The following is a 16,418-nucleotide window of genomic DNA, read 5'->3' as shown; positions in this document are numbered from 1 at the left end:
CATGTGAGGCGAACGTGATGACCACTACACTACAGAAACTGCATGCCTCAGCTCAGTGCCACTTGTGTTGCAGCACTCATCAGAGGCTTCACTCATACAAAGAACTGGCTCAATTCTACTGACTAAGTCATGGGCCATGGGCTTACCAACAACAAAAAGCTAAAGCAGCAAACACGTGTCTGTGTGCCTTTAAAGCAGAGAAAGCAAAAGTAGCACTTGCAGCAACACAAAAGCATGGCATCAAAGTGTGAAGCCAGGCAAACGGCACAAGACACAAGCACCCAGTCCCCACAGCTAAGCACAAACTGCATCTTCCACAAGCAGCCTTTGCTTCATGCTAAATGGCCAAACTGGCTCAGTAACATAAGCCTCCCATTCCAAACTAATTCAGTACAACAAGTGAGAAAGATCTCAGTCATGGTCAATGAAACTTTGAAATGAAACTTACAGATGAGAGAGCAGATTTGCAGAAAGGCACCCAGGTGTTCTCCTGCTTCCACAGGGCTATGAGAGTCTCCTTGCATCCCTGGAAACTTTGCAATGTGCAGCAGAAGGAGTCCAAGCAGTATTCCACTAAAATGAACCTGGGTCTTGCTGGGAGCCTCCACTCATCCACAGGACTTGATCACTTCTACTGGTCCCCTCCCTTTCCAGAAATTCAAAAGCTCTTTGTCTGAATCCCAGCTGTGACATCAGCAAACTCACCGTGCAGCCATTGGAGGAAAGGGGTGTGAAAGCTCTCTGCTAGTCCTGATAGACCAATAATGTGGTGGCACACAGCTGGGGTGATGGTGAAAGCTGTTGTGCAGTTGTTCTCTTTGTTGATGTGATGCAGAGAGATCAGCTGACTGCTAAAAGACCTCCTAGCACAATTACTCACCAAAGAACAAGTCTTGGAGACCAACTCCCCTTCACAGAGCCACAAAGACAAAACCAGCACTTGCTTGCAGCAACGGGTTCTAACAGGGTGGTGCTTTTGTCGCCTGCGTTGGTGGTATAGTGGTGAGCATAGCTGCCTTCCAAGCAGTTGACCCGGGTTAGATTCCCGGCCAACGCATACCCTTTAACCAGCAGGTGCCAAGGGAACAAAAAGTAGCTTGCAACTACTTTCATATTGCTCGCTGCAACATAATTCCACCATCTCAGCCAGGAAGGTCTGAAGCTGGGAATGTGCAGCATTGGTGGTTCAGTGGTAGAATCCAGCCAAACAGGAGCTGTACACAGGGACAGTGGCCATTCTTCTAATCTCATGGAAAGGCCCTTGTTCTACTTAATGTCACCAAGACCAAACAGTGTTACCTTCAAGGAATGTGCCACGTGCAGTTTGAGAAGACTCAAAAAGAAAATCAGATGCAGACTAGTCACTCTTCCATGCCATGCGCTTAGCGGCATCTTTGGCGCCGCGGATGTGGCTGCCTGTTGCAACAGCTCCTGCTCATGTTTGAGTTTTTTCTACTTTTTTCCTTTCTTGTAAGTACTTAAGTTTTTCCTTTTTGTTAGCTAAGTGTTTGTACTTGTTTTTATGCACAATGGACACCAAACTTGTGCTTGTTATTGTTTTTGCACTATTTTTTTCGCTGTTTACGACTGTGTCTGGAGATCCCTTGCGGAGCCACGCTCCTATTGTTTACACCAGGAATCAGCTGTTAGCGCTTAGCAACACAGCTGTGCTACCGCATGAGAGGCACGACATCCCCCGCGAGCTGAGGAGGAGGAAGCGGGGGAGACGGGCTGGAGCTCTACGTCGGGATAGAAAGAGACGTTAAAAACCGGTTCTTCCTTCCATCGTTATGGGGAACGTAAGATCTCTCACCAATAAGATGGACGAGCTGACGGCGCTAACGCGGCATCAGAGGGAGTATCGGGAGTGTAGCGTTATGGTGTTTACAGAGTCCTGGCTCAACACGCTCATCCCGGACACGCTCGTATCTCTGGACGGCTTTCACCTCATCCGAGCGGACAGGACAGCGGAGAGCGGTAAGAGGAAGGGAGGAGGACTGGCAGTATTTGTGAATGAAAGATGGTGTAACTCTGGGCACATCGCTATTAAGGAACAGATCTGCTGTAAGAACATTGAACTGTTAGCCGTTAGCATGAGACCGTACTATCTCCCGAGGGAATTCTCGCACGTTATCGCGATAGCTGCGTATGTCCCGCCCTCTGCTAACGCTGACGCTGCCTGTGACGTCCTGCACGCAGCTGTGTGCAGGCTGCAGACACAGCACCCACAAGCCCTCCTTCTCATCTCAGGAGACTTTAATCATGTTTCTCCATCCTCCACTCTGTCCACCTTCACACAATATGTAACCTGCCACACCAGAGACAATAAAATACTGGACTTGTTTTATGCCAACACTAAGGAGGCTTATAACTCATCACCTCTCCCTCCCCTTGGAAGATCTGATCACAATCTGGTTCATCTTCTGCCGGTGTACAAACCCCTTGTGCACAGAGAACCAGCAGTCACCCGCACAGTTAAGAAATGGTCTAAGGAGACTAAAGAGGCTCTAAAGGACTGTTTTGAAACAACAGTGTGGGAAGAACTGTGTGACCCTAATGGGGAGGACATTGACAGTCTCACTCATTGCATCACGGATTATGTCAACTTCTGTGTGGAGAACACTGTCCCCACCAAGACTGTTCGGTGTTTCTCCAACAATAAGCCATGGATAAATCCTGACATAAAGGCTCTCCTAAAAAAGAAAAAGAGGGCCTTCAGATCGGGCGATAAGGATGAGCTGAAAGCTGTGCAGAGAGAACTGAGAAGGAAGATCAGAGAGGGGAAAGCTGGCTACAGGAAGAAGCTGGAAGAAGAACTACAGCAGAAAAATGTCAGTGGAGTTTGGAAAGGCCTTAAAACCATCTCTGGTCACAAGAAGCCCGACTCCCAGGTGGTGGGGGACCAGAAGTGGGTGAACGAACTCAATTTGTTCTTCAATAGATTTGATCACTCACATGTCCATCCCCCTACACAGACATCACAGCTGTACCCCCCTTCTGTGGCACCACCAACATGCTGCCCTCCCCCGTCTCTCACACTCACGCCCTTATCACAGCCACCCCCTACTGGTTCATCTGCTGGCAACTTTAACTTCCCATTCACGCACTCCAACACCCAGCCTCCATGCTCCAATCTGTCCTTCACAACAGCCCAGGTGAGGAATGAGCTGAAGAAAATCAAAGTGAAGAAAGCTGCGGGTCCAGATGGCATCAGTGCCAGGCTCCTCAAGTCCTGTGCAGATCAGCTGTGCGGGGTAGTCGAGCACATGTTTAACCTGAGTCTGAAGCTGGGAAGAGTACCACAGCTGTGGAAAACATCTTGTGTGGTACCTGTGCCAAAAACACAGCACCCAAAGGACCTAAACAGCTACAGACCGGTGGCACTGACTTCACATTTGATGAAATCACTGGAGAGGCTGGTCCTTACCCATCTCCGCCCTCTGGTGAACCCATCCATGGACCCTCTTCAGTTTGCTTACCAGCCTGGCGTTGGGGTGGATGATGCCATCATCCATCTGTTACACGGAACTCTTTCTCACCTGGAGAAGCCTGGGAGCACTGTGAGAATAACCTTCTTCGATTTCTCCAGTGCTTTTAACACCATACGGCCGGGGCTCCTGAAGGACAAACTGGATCATGTTGGAGTGGACAGTCACCTGTCCAATTGGATACTGGACTACCTCAGCAACCAACCACAGTATCTGAGGGCACGGGACTGTGTGTCTGATATGGTGGTCAGCAGCACAGGGGCCCCTCAGGGAACGGTCTTGGCACCATTCCTCTTCACCCTGTACACGGCTGACTTCATGTACAGATCACCGGACTGTCACCTCCAGAAGTTCTCTGATGACTCAGCAATTGTCGGACTTATAAACAATGACGAGGACAGCGAGTACAGAGAACTGATCCAGGACTTCATGGACTGGTGTCTGCTGAACCACCTCCAGTTAAACGTGGGGAAGACCAAAGAACTGGTGGTGGATTTCCGCAGGTGCAGATCCACCTTGCCACCGGTGAACATCCAAGGAATGGACATTGAGAGAGTGGACTCTTATAAGTACCTGGGTGTTCATCTAAACAACAAACTGGACTGGTCAGTTAACACTAACGCACTTTATAAAAAAGGTCAGAGTAGACTCTACCTACTCAGGAGACTGAGGTCATTTGGAGTGCGGGGGGCACTCCTAAGGACTTTCTTTGACACAGTGGTGGCATCAGCCATCTTTTACGGAGTGGTATGCTGGGGCAGTAGCATCTCTACAGCGGACAGGAAGAGACTGAACAAACTCATTAAGAGGGCCGGCTCTGTCCTGGGGAGCCCCTTAGACCCAGTGCAGGTGGTGGGAGACAGAAGGATGTTAGCCAAGCTGGCATCCATGCTGGAGAATGATTCCCACCCCATGCATGAGACTCTGGCAGCACTGGGCAGCTCCTTCAGTGACAGGCTGCTTCACCCTAAATGTGGGAAGGAGCGGTACCGTAGGTCCTTCCTTCCTGCTGCTGTTAGATTATACAACCAGCACTGCTCCAGATAGATCACACACACACTTTAAATTATTATTCATTAAAATGTGCAATTTTTTTTCCCCCATGTGTAACTATTACAATGTGCAATATTCTCACGTGCACTTATTGTAAATATTTTTAGAGTTTTCTGACTTTTTATTATTATTGTTATACATTGTACTATTTTTATTTTTTATTTTTTATCGTCTATTTTTATTTTTTTACTGAGTGCTGTACTATCCCTTTGCTGCTGCAACAATATGAATTTCCCCATTGTGGGACTAATAAAGGATTATCTTATCTTATCTTATCTTAAAAACAATGCCGTCTCCCCGTCGGGGAATCGAACCCCGGTCTTCCGCATGACAGGCGGAGATACTGTCCACTATACTAACGAGGACGAGCAAAAGGGGCATCGATTAGGCATACCTCCCTGAAACTCTCACCACTTGAGGTGAACAGAAAGGCCACCTGCAGCAAAGATGTTTCTGCCCGGTTTCGAACCGGGGACCTTTCGCGTGTTAGGCGAACGTGATGACCACTACACTACAGGAACTAACTGAGTGGGGCACTTCCTGGCTGCAGCTTTGTGTCTGGAATAAACTGAAATTCAAAACCTAGATGAAGGAAGAATGTTGTCATGCGAAGCATAAAAAGTCTCAGCTGCTTCTGCCCGGTTTCGAACCGGGGACCTTTCGCGTGTTAGGCGAACGTGATGACCACTACACTACAGAAACTGAGTCGAGCACCTCCTGGCTGCAGCTTAGTGTCTGGATTAAAAAGGGACTCAAAACACAAATATGGGCAGAAAGTTATCAAGCGATGCATAAAGGGTAAGCATTGTTTCTGCCCGGTTTCGAACCGGGGACCTTTCGCGTGTGAAGCGAACGTGATGACCACTACACTACAGAAACTGCATGCCTCAGCTCAGTGCCACTTGTGTTGCAGCACTCATCAGAGGCTTCACTCATCCAAAGAACTGGCTCAATTCTACTGACTAAGTCATGGGCCATGGGCTTACCAACAACAAAAAGCTAAAGCAGCAAACACGTGTCTGTGTGCCTTTAAAGCAGAGAAAGCAAAAGTAGCACTTGCAGCAACACAAAAGCATGGCATCAAAGTGTGAAGCCAGGCAAACGGCACAAGACACAAGCACCCAGTCCCTACAGCTAAGCACAAACTGCAGCTTCCACAAGCAGCCTTTGCATTATGCTAAATGGCCAAACTGGCTCAGTAACATAAGCCTCCCACTCCAAACTAATTCAGTACAACAAGTGAGAAAGATCTCAGTCATGGTCAATGAAACTTTGAAATGAAACTTACAGATGAGAGAGCAGATTTGCAGAAAGGCACCCAGGTGTTCTCCTGCTTCCACAGGGCTATGAGAGTCTCCTTGCATCCCTGGAAACTTTGCAATGTGCAGCAGAAGGAGTCCAAGCGGTATTCCACTAAAATGAACCTGGGTCTTGCTGGGAGCCTCCACTCATCCACAGGACTTGATCACTTCTACTGGTCCCCTCCCTTTCCAGAAATTCAAAAGCTCTTTGTCTGAATCCCAGCTGTGACATCAGCAAACTCACCGTGCAGCTATTGGAGGAAAGGGGTGTGAAAGCTCTCTGCTAGTCCTGATAGACCAATAATGTGGTGGCACACAGCTGTGGTGATGGTGAAAGCTGTTGTGCAGTTGTTCTCTTTGTTGATGTGATGCAGAGAGATCAGCTGACTGCTAAAAGACCTCCTAGCACAATTACTCACCAAAGAACAAGTCTTGGAGACCAACTCCCCTTCACAGAGCCACAAAGACAAAACCAGCACTTGCTTGCAGCAACGGGTTCTAACAGGGTGGTGCTTTTGTCGCCTGCGTTGGTGGTATTGTGGTGAGCATAGCTGCCTTCCAAGCAGTTGACCCGGGTTCGATTCCCGGCCAACGCATACCCTTTAACCAGCAGGTGCCAAGGGAACAAAAAGTTGCTTGAAACTCCTTTCATATTGCTCGCTGCAATATAATTCCACCATCTCAGCCAGGAAGGTCTGAAGCTGGGCATGTGCAGCATTGGTGGTTCAGTGGTAGAATTCTCGCCTGCCATGCGGGAGGCCCGGGTTCGATTCCCGGCCAATGCATCGACTGCTTTTTCTTCACTAGAGACAAGCGTAACCTGAGGCAATCTGAAATCCAGCCAAACAGGAGCTGTACACAGGGACAGTGGCCATTCTTCTAATCTCATGGAAAGGCCCTTTTTCTACTTAATGTCACCAAGACCAAACAGTGTTACCTTCAAGGAATGTGCCACGTGCAGTTTGAGAAGACTCAAAAAGAAAATCAGATGCAGACTAGTCACTCTTCCATGCCATGCGCTTAGCGGCAAAAACAATGCCGTCTCCTCGTCGGGGAATCGAACCCCGGTTTTCCGCGTGACAGGCGGAGATACTGTCCACTATACTAACGAGGACTAGCAAAAGGGGCATCGATTAGGCATACCTCCCTGAAACTCTCACCACTTGAGGTGAACAGAAAGGCCACCTGCAGCAAAGATGTTTCTGCCCGGTTTCGAACCGGGGACCTTTCGCGTGTTAGGCGAACGTGATGACCACTACACTACAGAAACTAACTGAGTGGGGCACTTCCTGGCTGCAGCTTTGTGTCTGGAATAAACTGAAATTCAAAACCTAGATGAAGGAAGAATGTTGTCATGCGAAGCATAAAAAGTCTCAGCTGCTTCTGCCCGGTTTCGAACCGGGGACCTTTCGCGTGTAAAGCCAACGTGATGAACACTACACTACAGAAACTGAGATGGGCATCTCCTGGCTGCAGCTTAGTGTCTGGATTAAATAGGGACTCAAAACAAACATATGGGCAGAAAGTTATCAAGCGATGCAGAAAGGGTAAGCATTGTTTCTGCCCGGTTTCGAACCGGAGACCTTTCGCATGTGAGGCGAACGTGATGACCACTACACTACAGAAACTGCATGCCTCAGCTCAGTGCCACTTGTGTTGCAGCACTCATCAGAGGCTTCACTCATCCAAAGAACTGGCTCAATTCTACTGACTAAGTCATGGGCCATGGGCTTACCAACAACAAAAAGCTAAAGCAGCAAACACGTGTCTGTGTGCCTTTAAAGCAGAGAAAGCAAAAGTAGCACTTGCAGCAACACAAAAGCATGGCATCAAAGTGTGAAGCCAGGCAAACGGCACAAGACACAAGCACCCAGTCCCTACAGCTAAGCACAAACTGCAGCTTCCACAAGCAGCCTTTGCATTATGCTAAATGGCCAAACTGGCTCAGTAACATAAGCCTCCCACTCCAAACTAATTCAGTACAACAAGTGAGAAAGATCTCAGTCATGGTCAATGAAACTTTGAAATGAAACTTACAGATGAGAGAGCAGATTTGCAGAAAGGCACCCAGGTGTTCTCCTGCTTCCACAGGGCTATGAGAGTCTCCTTGCATCCCTGGAAACTTTGCAATGTGCAGCAGAAGGAGTCCAAGCAGTATTCCACTAAAATGAACCTGGGTCTTGCTGGGAGCCTCCACTCATCCACAGGACTTGATCACTTCTACTGGTCCCCTCCCTTTCCAGAAATTCAAAAGCTCTTTGTCTGAATCCCAGCTGTGACATCAGCAAACTCACCGTGCAGCCATTGGAGGAAAGGGGTGTGAAAGCTCTCTGCTAGTCCTGATAGACCAATAATGTGGTGGCACACAGCTGGGGTGATGGTAAAAGCTGTTGTGCAGTTGTTCTCTTTGTTGATGTGATGCAGAGAGATCAGCTGACTGCTAAAAGACCTCCTAGCACAATTACTCACCAAAGAACAAGTCTTGGAGACCAACTCCCCTTCACAGAGCCACAAAGACAAAACCAGCACTTGCTTGCAGCAACGGGTTCTAACAGGGTGGTGCTTTTGTCGCCTGCGTTGGTGGTATAGTGGTGAGCATAGCTGCCTTCCAAGCAGTTGACCCGGGTTCGATTCCCGGCCAACGCATACCCTTTAACCAGCAGGTGCCAAGGGAACAAAAAGTAGCTTGCAACTCCTTTCATATTGCTCGCTGCAACATAATTCCACCATCTCAGCCAGGAAGGTCTGAAGCTGGGCATGTGCAGCATTGGTGGTTCAGTGGTAGAATCCAGCCAAACAGGAGCTGTACACAGGGACAGTGGCCATTCTTCTAATCTCATGGAAAGGCCCTTGTTCTACTTAATGTCACCAAGACCAAACAGTGTTACCTTCAAGGAATGTGCCACGTGCAGTTTGAGAAGACTCAAAAAGAAAATCAGATGCAGACTAGTCACTCTTCCACTTGAGGTGAACAGAAAGGCCACCTGCAGCAAAGATGTTTCTGCCCGGTTTCGAACCGGGGACCTTTCGCGTGTAAAGCGAACGTGATGACCACTACACTACAGAAACTGAGTCTAGCACCTCCTGGCTGCAGCTTAGTGTCTGGATTAAAAAGGGACTCAAAACACAAATATGGGCAGAAAGTTATCAAGCGATGCATAAAGGGTAAGCATTGTTTCTGCCCGGTTTCGAACCGGGGACCTTTCGCGTGTGAGGCGAACGTGATGACCACTACACTACAGAAACTGCATGCCTCAGCTCAGTGCCACTTGTGTTGCAGCACTCATCAGAGGCTTCACTCATCCAAAGAACTGGCTCAATTCTACTGACTAAGTCATGGGCCATGGGCTTACCAACAACAAAAAGCTAAAGCAGCAAACACGTGTCTGTGTGCCTTTAAAGCAGAGAAAGCAAAAGTAGCACTTGCAGCAACACAAAAGCATGGCATCAAAGTGTGAAGCCAGGCAAACGGCACAAGACACAAGCACCCAGTCCCTACAGCTAAGCACAAACTGCAGCTTCCACAAGCAGCCTTTGCATTATGCTAAATGGCCAAACTGGCTCAGTAACATAAGCCACCCACTCCAAACTAATTCAGTACAACAAGTGAGAAAGATCTCAGTCATGGTCAATGAAACTTTGAAATGAAACTTACAGATGAGAGAGCAGATTTGCAGAAAGGCACCCAGGTGTTCTCCTGCTTCCACAGGGCTATGAGAGTCTTCTTGCATCCCTGGAAACTTTGCAATGTGCAGCAGAAGGAGTCCAAGCAGTATTCCACTAAAATGAACCTGGGTCTTGCTGGGAGCCTCCACTCATCCACAGGACTTGATCACTTCTACTGGTCCCCTCCCTTTCCAGAAATTTAAAAGCTCTTTGTCTGAATCCCAGCTGTGACATCAGCAAACTCACCGTGCAGCCATTGGAGGAAAGGGGTGTGAAAGCTCTCTGCTAGTCCTGATAGACCAATAATGTGGTGGCACACAGCTGGGGTGATGGTGAAAGCTGTTGTGCAGTTGTTCTCTTTGTTGATGTGATGCAGAGAGATCAGCTGACTGCTAAAAGACCTCCTAGCACAATTACTCACCAAAGAACAAGTCTTGGAGACCAACTCCCCTTCACAGAGCCACAAAGACAAAACCAGCACTTGCTTGCAGCAACGGGTTCTAACAGGGTGGTGCTTTTGTCGCCTGCGTTGGTGGTATTGTGGTGAGCATAGCTGCCTTCCAAGCAGTTGACCCGGGTTCGATTCCCGGCCAACGCATACCCTTTAACCAGCAGGTGCCAAGGGAACAAAAAGTAGCTTTCATATTGCTCGCTGCAACATAATTCCACCATCTCAGCCAGGAAGGTCTGAAGCTGGGCATGTGCAGCATTGGTGGTTCAGTGGTAGAATCCAGCCAAACAGGAGCTGTACACAGGGACAGTGGCCATTCTTCTAATCTCATGGAAAGGCCCTTGTTCTACTTAATGTCACCAAGACCAAACAGTGTTACCTTCAAGGAATGTGCCACGTGCAGTTTGAGAAGACTCAAAAAGAAAATCAGATGCAGACTAGTCACTCTTCCATGCCATGCGCTTAGCGGCAAAAACAATGCCGTCTCCCCGTCGGGGAATCGAACCCCGGTCTTCCGCGTGACAGGCGGAGATACTGTCCACTATACTAACGAGGACGAGCAAAAGGGGCATCGATTAGGCATACCTCCCTGAAACTCTCACCACTTGAGGTGAACAGAAAGGCCACCTGCAGCAAAGATGTTTCTGCCCGGTTTCGAACCGGGGACCTTTCGCGTGTTAGGCGAACGTGATGACCACTACACTACAGAAACTAACTGAGTGGGGCACTTCCTGGCTGCAGCTTTGTGTCTGGAATAAACTGAAATTCAAAACCTAGATGAAGGAAGAATGTTGTCATGCGAAGCATAAAAAGTCTCAGCTGCTTCTGCCCGGTTTCGAACCGGGGACCTTTCGCGTGTAAAGCCAACGTGATGACCACTACACTACAGAAACTGAGATGGGCATCTCCTGGCTGCAGCTTAGTGTCTGGATTAAAAAGGGACTCAAAACAAACATATGGGCAGAAAGTTATCAAGCGATGCAGAAAGGGTAAGCATTGTTTCTGCCCGGTTTCGAACCGGAGACCTTTCGCATGTGAGGCGAACGTGATGACCACTACACTACAGAAACTGCATGCCTCAGCTCAGTGCCACTTGTGTTGCAGCACTCATCAGAGGCTTCACTCATCCAAAGAACTGGCTCAATTCTACTGACTAAGTCATGGGCCATGGGCTTACCAACAACAAAAAGCTAAAGCAGCAAACACGTGTCTGTGTGCCTTTAAAGCAGAGAAAGCAAAAGTAGCACTTGCAGCAACACAAAAGCATGGCATCAAAGTGTGAAGCCAGGCAAACGGCACAAGACACAAGCACCCAGTCCCCACAGCTAAGCACAAACTGCATCTTCCACAAGCAGCCTTTGCTTCATGCTAAATGGCCAAACTGGCTCAGTAACATAAGCCTCCCATTCCAAACTAATTCAGTACAACAAGTGAGAAAGATCTCAGTCATGGTCAATGAAACTTTGAAATGAAACTTACAGATGAGAGAGCAGATTTGCAGAAAGGCACCCAGGTGTTCTCCTGCTTCCACAGGGCTATGAGAGTCTCCTTGCATCCCTGGAAACTTTGCAATGTGCAGCAGAAGGAGTCCAAGCAGTATTCCACTAAAATGAACCTGGGTCTTGCTGGGAGCCTCCACTCATCCACAGGACTTGATCACTTCTACTGGTCCCCTCCCTTTCCAGAAATTCAAAAGCTCTTTGTCTGAATCCCAGCTGTGACATCAGCAAACTCACCGTGCAGCCATTGGAGGAAAGGGGTGTGAAAGCTCTCTGCTAGTCCTGATAGACCAATAATGTGGTGGCACACAGCTGGGGTGATGGTGAAAGCTGTTGTGCAGTTGTTCTCTTTGTTGATGTGATGCAGAGAGATCAGCTGACTGCTAAAAGACCTCCTAGCACAATTACTCACCAAAGAACAAGTCTTGGAGACCAACTCCCCTTCACAGAGCCACAAAGACAAAACCAGCACTTGCTTGCAGCAACGGGTTCTAACAGGGTGGTGCTTTTGTCGCCTGCGTTGGTGGTATAGTGGTGAGCATCTGAGGCAATCTGAAATAGAGCCAAACAGGAGCTGTACACAGGGACAGTGGCCATTCTTCTTATCTCATGGAAAGGCCCTTGTTCTACTTAATGTCACCAAGACCAAACAGTGTTACCTTCAAGGAATGTGCCACGTGCAGTTTGAGAAGACTCAAAAAGAAAATCAGATGCAGACTAGTCACTCTTCCATGCCATGCGCTTAGCGGCAAAAACAATGCCTTCTCCCCGTCGGGGAATCGAACCCCGGTCTTCCGCGTGACAGGCGGAGATACTGTCCACCATACTAACGAGGACGAGCAAAAGGGGCATCGATTAGGCATACCTCCCTGAAACTCTCACCACTTGAGGTGAACAGAAAAGCCACCTGCAGCAAAGATGTTTCTGCCCGGTTTCGAACCGGGGACCTTTCGCGTGTTAGGCGAACGTGATGACCACTACACTACAGAAACTAACTGAGTGGGGCACTTCCTGGCTGCAGCTTTGTGTCTGGAATAAACTGAAATTCAAAACCTAGATGAAGGAAGAATGTTGTCATGCGAAGCATAAAAAGTCTCAGCTGCTTCTGCCCGGTTTCGAACCGGGGACCTTTCGCGTGTAAAGCTAACGTGATGACCACTACACTACAGAAACTGAGTTGGGCACCTCCTGGCTGCAGCTTAGTGTCTGGATTAAAAAGGGACTCAAAACAGACATATGGGCAGAAAGTTATCAAGCGATGCATAAAGGGTAAGCATTGTTTCTGCACGGTTTCGAACCGGGGACCTTTCGCGTGTGAGGCGAACATGATGACCACTACACTACAGAAACTAACTGAGTGGGGCACTTCCTGGCTGCAGCTTTGTGTCTGGAATAAACTGAACTTCAAAACCTAGATGAAGGAAGAATGTTGTCATGCGAAGCATAAAAAGTCTCAGCTGCTTCTGCCCGGGTTCGAACCGGGGACCTTTCGCGTGTGAGGCGAACGTGATGACCACTACACTACAGAAACTGGATGCCTCGGCTCAGTGCCACTTGTGTTGCAGCACTCATCAGAGGCTTCACTCATCCAAAGAACTGGCTCAATTCTACTGACTAAGTCATGGGCCATGGGCTTACCAACAACAAAAAGCTAAAGCAGCAAACACGTGTCTGTGTGCCTTTAAAGCAGAGAAAGCAAAAGTAGCACTTGCAGCAACACAAAAGCATGGCATCAAAGTGTGAAGCCAGGCAAACGGAACAAGACACAAGCACCCAGTCCCTACAGCTAAGCACAAACTGCAGCTTCCACAAGCAGCCTTTGCTTTATGCTAAATGGCCAAACTGGCTCAGTAACATAAGCCTCCCACTCCAAACTAATTCAGTACAACAAGTGAGAAAGATCTCAGTCATGGTCAATGAAACTTTGAAATGAAACTTACAGATGAGAGAGCAGATTTGCAGAAAGGCACCCAGGTGTTCTCCTGCTTCCACAGGGCTATGAGAGTCTCCTTGCATCCCTGGAAACTTTGCAATGTGCAGCAGAAGTAGTCCAAGCAGTATTCCACTAAAATGAACCTGGGTCTTGCTGGGAGCCTCCACTCATCCACAGGACTTGATCACTTCTACTGGTCCCCTCCCTTTCCAGAAATTCAAAAGCTCTTTGTCTGAATCCCAGCTGTGACATCAGCAAACTCACCGTGCAGCCATTGGAGGAAAGGGGTGTGAAAGCTCTCTGCTAGTCCTGATAGACCAATAATGTGGTGGCACACAGCTGTGGTGATGGTGAAAGCTGTTGTGCAGTTGTTCTCTTTGTTGATGTGATGCAGAGAGATCAGCTGACTGCTAAAAGACCTCCTAGCACAATTACTCACCAAAGAACAAGTCTTGGAGACCAACTCCCCTTCACAGAGCCACAAAGACAAAACCAGCACTTGCTTGCAGCAACGGGTTCTAACAGGGTGGTGCTTTTGTCGCCTGCGTTGGTGGTATAGTGGTGAGCATCTGAGGCAATCTGAAATCCAGCCAAACAGGAGCTGTACACAGGGACAGTGGCCATTCTTCTAATCTCATGGAAAGGCCCTTTTTCTACTTAATGTCACCAAGACCAAACAGTGTTACCTTCAAGGAATGTGCCACGTGCAGTTTGAGAAGACTCAAAAAGAAAATCAGATGCAGACTAGTCACTCTTCCATGCCATGCGCTTAGCGGCAAAAACAATGCCGTCTCCCCGTCGGGGAATCGAACCCCGGTCTTCCGCGTGACAGGCGGAGATACTGTCCACTATACTAACGAGGACGAGCAAAAGGGGCATCGATTAGGCATACCTCCCTGAAACTCTCACCACTTGAGGTGAACAGAAAGGCCACCTGCAGCAAAGATGTTTCTGCCCGGTTTCGAACCGGGGACCTTTCGCGTGTTAGGCGAACGTGATGACCACTACACTACAGAAACTAACTGAGTGGGGCACTTCCTGGCTGCAGCTTTGTGTCTGGAATAAACTGAAATTCAAAACCTAGATGAAGGAAGAATGTTGTCATGCGAAGCATAAAAAGTCTCAGCTGCTTCTGCCCGGTTTCGAACCGGGGACCTTTCGCGTGTAAAGCGAACGTGATGACCACTACACTACAGAAACTGAGTCTAGCACCTCCTGGCTGCAGCTTAGTGTCTGGATTAAAAAGGGACTCAAAACACAAATATGGGCAGAAAGTTATCAAGCGATGCATAAAGGGTAAGCATTGTTTCTGCCCGGTTTCGAACCGGGGACCTTTCGCGTGTGAGGCGAACATGATGACCACTACACTACAGAAACTGCATGCCTCAGCTCAGTGCCACTTGTGTTGCAGCACTCATCAGAGGCTTCACTCATCCAAAGAACTGGCTCAATTCTACTGACTAAGTCATGGGCCATGGGCTTACCAACAACAAAAAGCTAAAGCAGCAAACACGTGTCTGTGTGCCTTTAAAGCAGAGAAAGCAAAAGTAGCACTTGCAGCAACACAAAAGCATGGCATCAAAGTGTGAAGCCAGGCAAACGGCACAAGACACAAGCACCCAGTCCCTACAGCTAAGCACAAACTGCAGCTTCCACAAGCAGCCTTTGCATTATGCTAAATGGCCAAACTGGCTCAGTAACATAAGCCACCCACTTTAAACTAATTCAGTACAACAAGTGAGAAAGATCTCAGTCATGGTCAATGAAACTTTGAAATGAAACTTACAGATGAGAGAGCAGATTTGCAGAAAGGCACCCAGGTGTTCTCCTGCTTCCACAGGGCTATGAGAGTCTTCTTGCATCCCTGGAAACTTTGCAATGTGCAGCAGAAGGAGTCCAAGCAGTATTCCACTAAAATGAACCTGGGTCTTGCTGGGAGCCTCCACTCATCCACAGGACTTGATCACTTCTACTGGTCCCCTCCCTTTCCAGAAATTTAAAAGCTCTTTGTCTGAATCCCAGCTGTGACATCAGCAAACTCACCGTGCAGCCATTGGAGGAAAGGGGTGTGAAAGCTCTCTGCTAGTCCTGATAGACCAATAATGTGGTGGCACACAGCTGGGGTGATGGTGAAAGCTGTTGTGCAGTTGTTCTCTTTGTTGATGTGATGCAGAGAGATCAGCTGACTGCTAAAAGACCTCCTAGCACAATTACTCACCAAAGAACAAGTCTTGGAGACCAACTCCCCTTCACAGAGCCACAAAGACAAAACCAGCACTTGCTTGCAGCAACGGGTTCTAACAGGGTGGTGCTTTTGTCGCCTGCGTTGGTGGTATAGTGGTGAGCATCTGAGGCAATCTGAAATAGAGCCAAACAGGAGCTGTACACAGGGACAGTGGCCATTCTTCTTATCTCATGGAAAGGCCCTTGTTCTACTTAATGTCACCAAGACCAAACAGTGTTACCTTCAAGGAATGTGCCACGTGCAGTTTGAGAAGACTCAAAAAGAAAATCAGATGCAGACTAGTCACTCTTCCATGCCATGCGCTTAGCGGCAAAAACAACGCCGTCTCCCCGTCGGGGAATCGAACCCCGGTCTTCCGCGTGACAGGCGGAGATACTGTCCACCATACTAACGAGGACGAGCAAAAGGGGCATCGATTAGGCATACCTCCCTGAAACTCTCACCACTTGAGGTGAACAGAAAAGCCACCTGCAGCAAAGATGTTTCTGCCCGGTTTCGAACCGGGGACCTTTCGCGTGTTAGGCGAACGTGATGACCACTACACTACAGAAACTAACTGAGTGGGGCACTTCCTGGCTGCAGCTTTGTGTCTGGAATAAACTGAAATTCAAAACCTAGATGAAGGAAGAATGTTGTCATGCGAAGCATAAAAAGTCTCAGCTGCTTCTGCCCGGTTTCGAACCGGGGACCTTTCGCGTGTAAAGCTAACGTGATGACCACTACACTACAGAAACTGAGTTGGGCACCTCCTGGCTGCAGCTTAGTGTCTGGATTAAAAAGGG

At 48.4% G+C, this 16,418-nt stretch overlaps 19 non-coding genes across 19 annotated transcripts; 5 read left to right on the top strand and 14 right to left on the bottom strand.

Annotated features, from left to right (window-relative positions):
* The first annotated feature begins 985 nt into the window (after positions 1-985).
* Positions 986-1,057, top strand: trnag-ucc (transfer RNA glycine (anticodon UCC)). The gene has a single exon. It is a non-coding gene; the product is annotated as a tRNA-Gly (tRNA).
* Positions 1,058-5,347: 4,290 nt separating this feature from the next.
* Positions 5,348-5,420, bottom strand: trnav-cac (transfer RNA valine (anticodon CAC)). The gene has a single exon. It is a non-coding gene; the product is annotated as a tRNA-Val (tRNA).
* Positions 5,421-6,366: 946 nt separating this feature from the next.
* On the top strand, positions 6,367-6,438 carry trnag-ucc (transfer RNA glycine (anticodon UCC)). Its single transcript has one exon. It is a non-coding gene; the product is annotated as a tRNA-Gly (tRNA).
* A 118-nt stretch (positions 6,439-6,556) lies between these two features.
* Positions 6,557-6,627, top strand: trnag-gcc (transfer RNA glycine (anticodon GCC)). The gene has a single exon. It is a non-coding gene; the product is annotated as a tRNA-Gly (tRNA).
* A 412-nt stretch (positions 6,628-7,039) lies between these two features.
* On the bottom strand, positions 7,040-7,112 carry trnav-aac (transfer RNA valine (anticodon AAC)). The gene has a single exon. It is a non-coding gene; the product is annotated as a tRNA-Val (tRNA).
* A 1,304-nt stretch (positions 7,113-8,416) lies between these two features.
* Positions 8,417-8,488, top strand: trnag-ucc (transfer RNA glycine (anticodon UCC)). The gene has a single exon. It is a non-coding gene; the product is annotated as a tRNA-Gly (tRNA).
* Positions 8,489-8,838: 350 nt separating this feature from the next.
* trnav-uac (transfer RNA valine (anticodon UAC)) lies at positions 8,839-8,911 on the bottom strand. Its single transcript has one exon. It is a non-coding gene; the product is annotated as a tRNA-Val (tRNA).
* Positions 8,912-9,015: 104 nt separating this feature from the next.
* On the bottom strand, positions 9,016-9,088 carry trnav-cac (transfer RNA valine (anticodon CAC)). Its single transcript has one exon. It is a non-coding gene; the product is annotated as a tRNA-Val (tRNA).
* Positions 9,089-10,034: 946 nt separating this feature from the next.
* Positions 10,035-10,106, top strand: trnag-ucc (transfer RNA glycine (anticodon UCC)). The gene has a single exon. It is a non-coding gene; the product is annotated as a tRNA-Gly (tRNA).
* Positions 10,107-10,443: 337 nt separating this feature from the next.
* Positions 10,444-10,515, bottom strand: trnad-guc (transfer RNA aspartic acid (anticodon GUC)). The gene has a single exon. It is a non-coding gene; the product is annotated as a tRNA-Asp (tRNA).
* Positions 10,516-10,598: 83 nt separating this feature from the next.
* On the bottom strand, positions 10,599-10,671 carry trnav-aac (transfer RNA valine (anticodon AAC)). The gene has a single exon. It is a non-coding gene; the product is annotated as a tRNA-Val (tRNA).
* Positions 10,672-10,779: 108 nt separating this feature from the next.
* Positions 10,780-10,852, bottom strand: trnav-uac (transfer RNA valine (anticodon UAC)). Its single transcript has one exon. It is a non-coding gene; the product is annotated as a tRNA-Val (tRNA).
* Positions 10,853-12,377: 1,525 nt separating this feature from the next.
* Positions 12,378-12,450, bottom strand: trnav-aac (transfer RNA valine (anticodon AAC)). Its single transcript has one exon. It is a non-coding gene; the product is annotated as a tRNA-Val (tRNA).
* A 466-nt stretch (positions 12,451-12,916) lies between these two features.
* On the bottom strand, positions 12,917-12,989 carry trnav-cac (transfer RNA valine (anticodon CAC)). The gene has a single exon. It is a non-coding gene; the product is annotated as a tRNA-Val (tRNA).
* A 1,193-nt stretch (positions 12,990-14,182) lies between these two features.
* trnad-guc (transfer RNA aspartic acid (anticodon GUC)) lies at positions 14,183-14,254 on the bottom strand. The gene has a single exon. It is a non-coding gene; the product is annotated as a tRNA-Asp (tRNA).
* An 83-nt stretch (positions 14,255-14,337) lies between these two features.
* Positions 14,338-14,410, bottom strand: trnav-aac (transfer RNA valine (anticodon AAC)). The gene has a single exon. It is a non-coding gene; the product is annotated as a tRNA-Val (tRNA).
* Positions 14,411-14,518: 108 nt separating this feature from the next.
* trnav-uac (transfer RNA valine (anticodon UAC)) lies at positions 14,519-14,591 on the bottom strand. The gene has a single exon. It is a non-coding gene; the product is annotated as a tRNA-Val (tRNA).
* A 104-nt stretch (positions 14,592-14,695) lies between these two features.
* Positions 14,696-14,768, bottom strand: trnav-cac (transfer RNA valine (anticodon CAC)). The gene has a single exon. It is a non-coding gene; the product is annotated as a tRNA-Val (tRNA).
* A 1,348-nt stretch (positions 14,769-16,116) lies between these two features.
* Positions 16,117-16,189, bottom strand: trnav-aac (transfer RNA valine (anticodon AAC)). Its single transcript has one exon. It is a non-coding gene; the product is annotated as a tRNA-Val (tRNA).
* Positions 16,190-16,418: the final 229 nt, after the last annotated feature.

This window comes from Trichomycterus rosablanca, unplaced genomic scaffold (assembly GCF_030014385.1).
Source record: "Trichomycterus rosablanca isolate fTriRos1 unplaced genomic scaffold, fTriRos1.hap1 scaffold_95, whole genome shotgun sequence".
Classification (NCBI taxonomy): domain Eukaryota; kingdom Metazoa; phylum Chordata; class Actinopteri; order Siluriformes; family Trichomycteridae; genus Trichomycterus; species Trichomycterus rosablanca.
The sequence above is the reverse complement of the archived record's forward strand: the minus strand, read 5'-3'. Positions and strand labels throughout refer to the sequence as shown.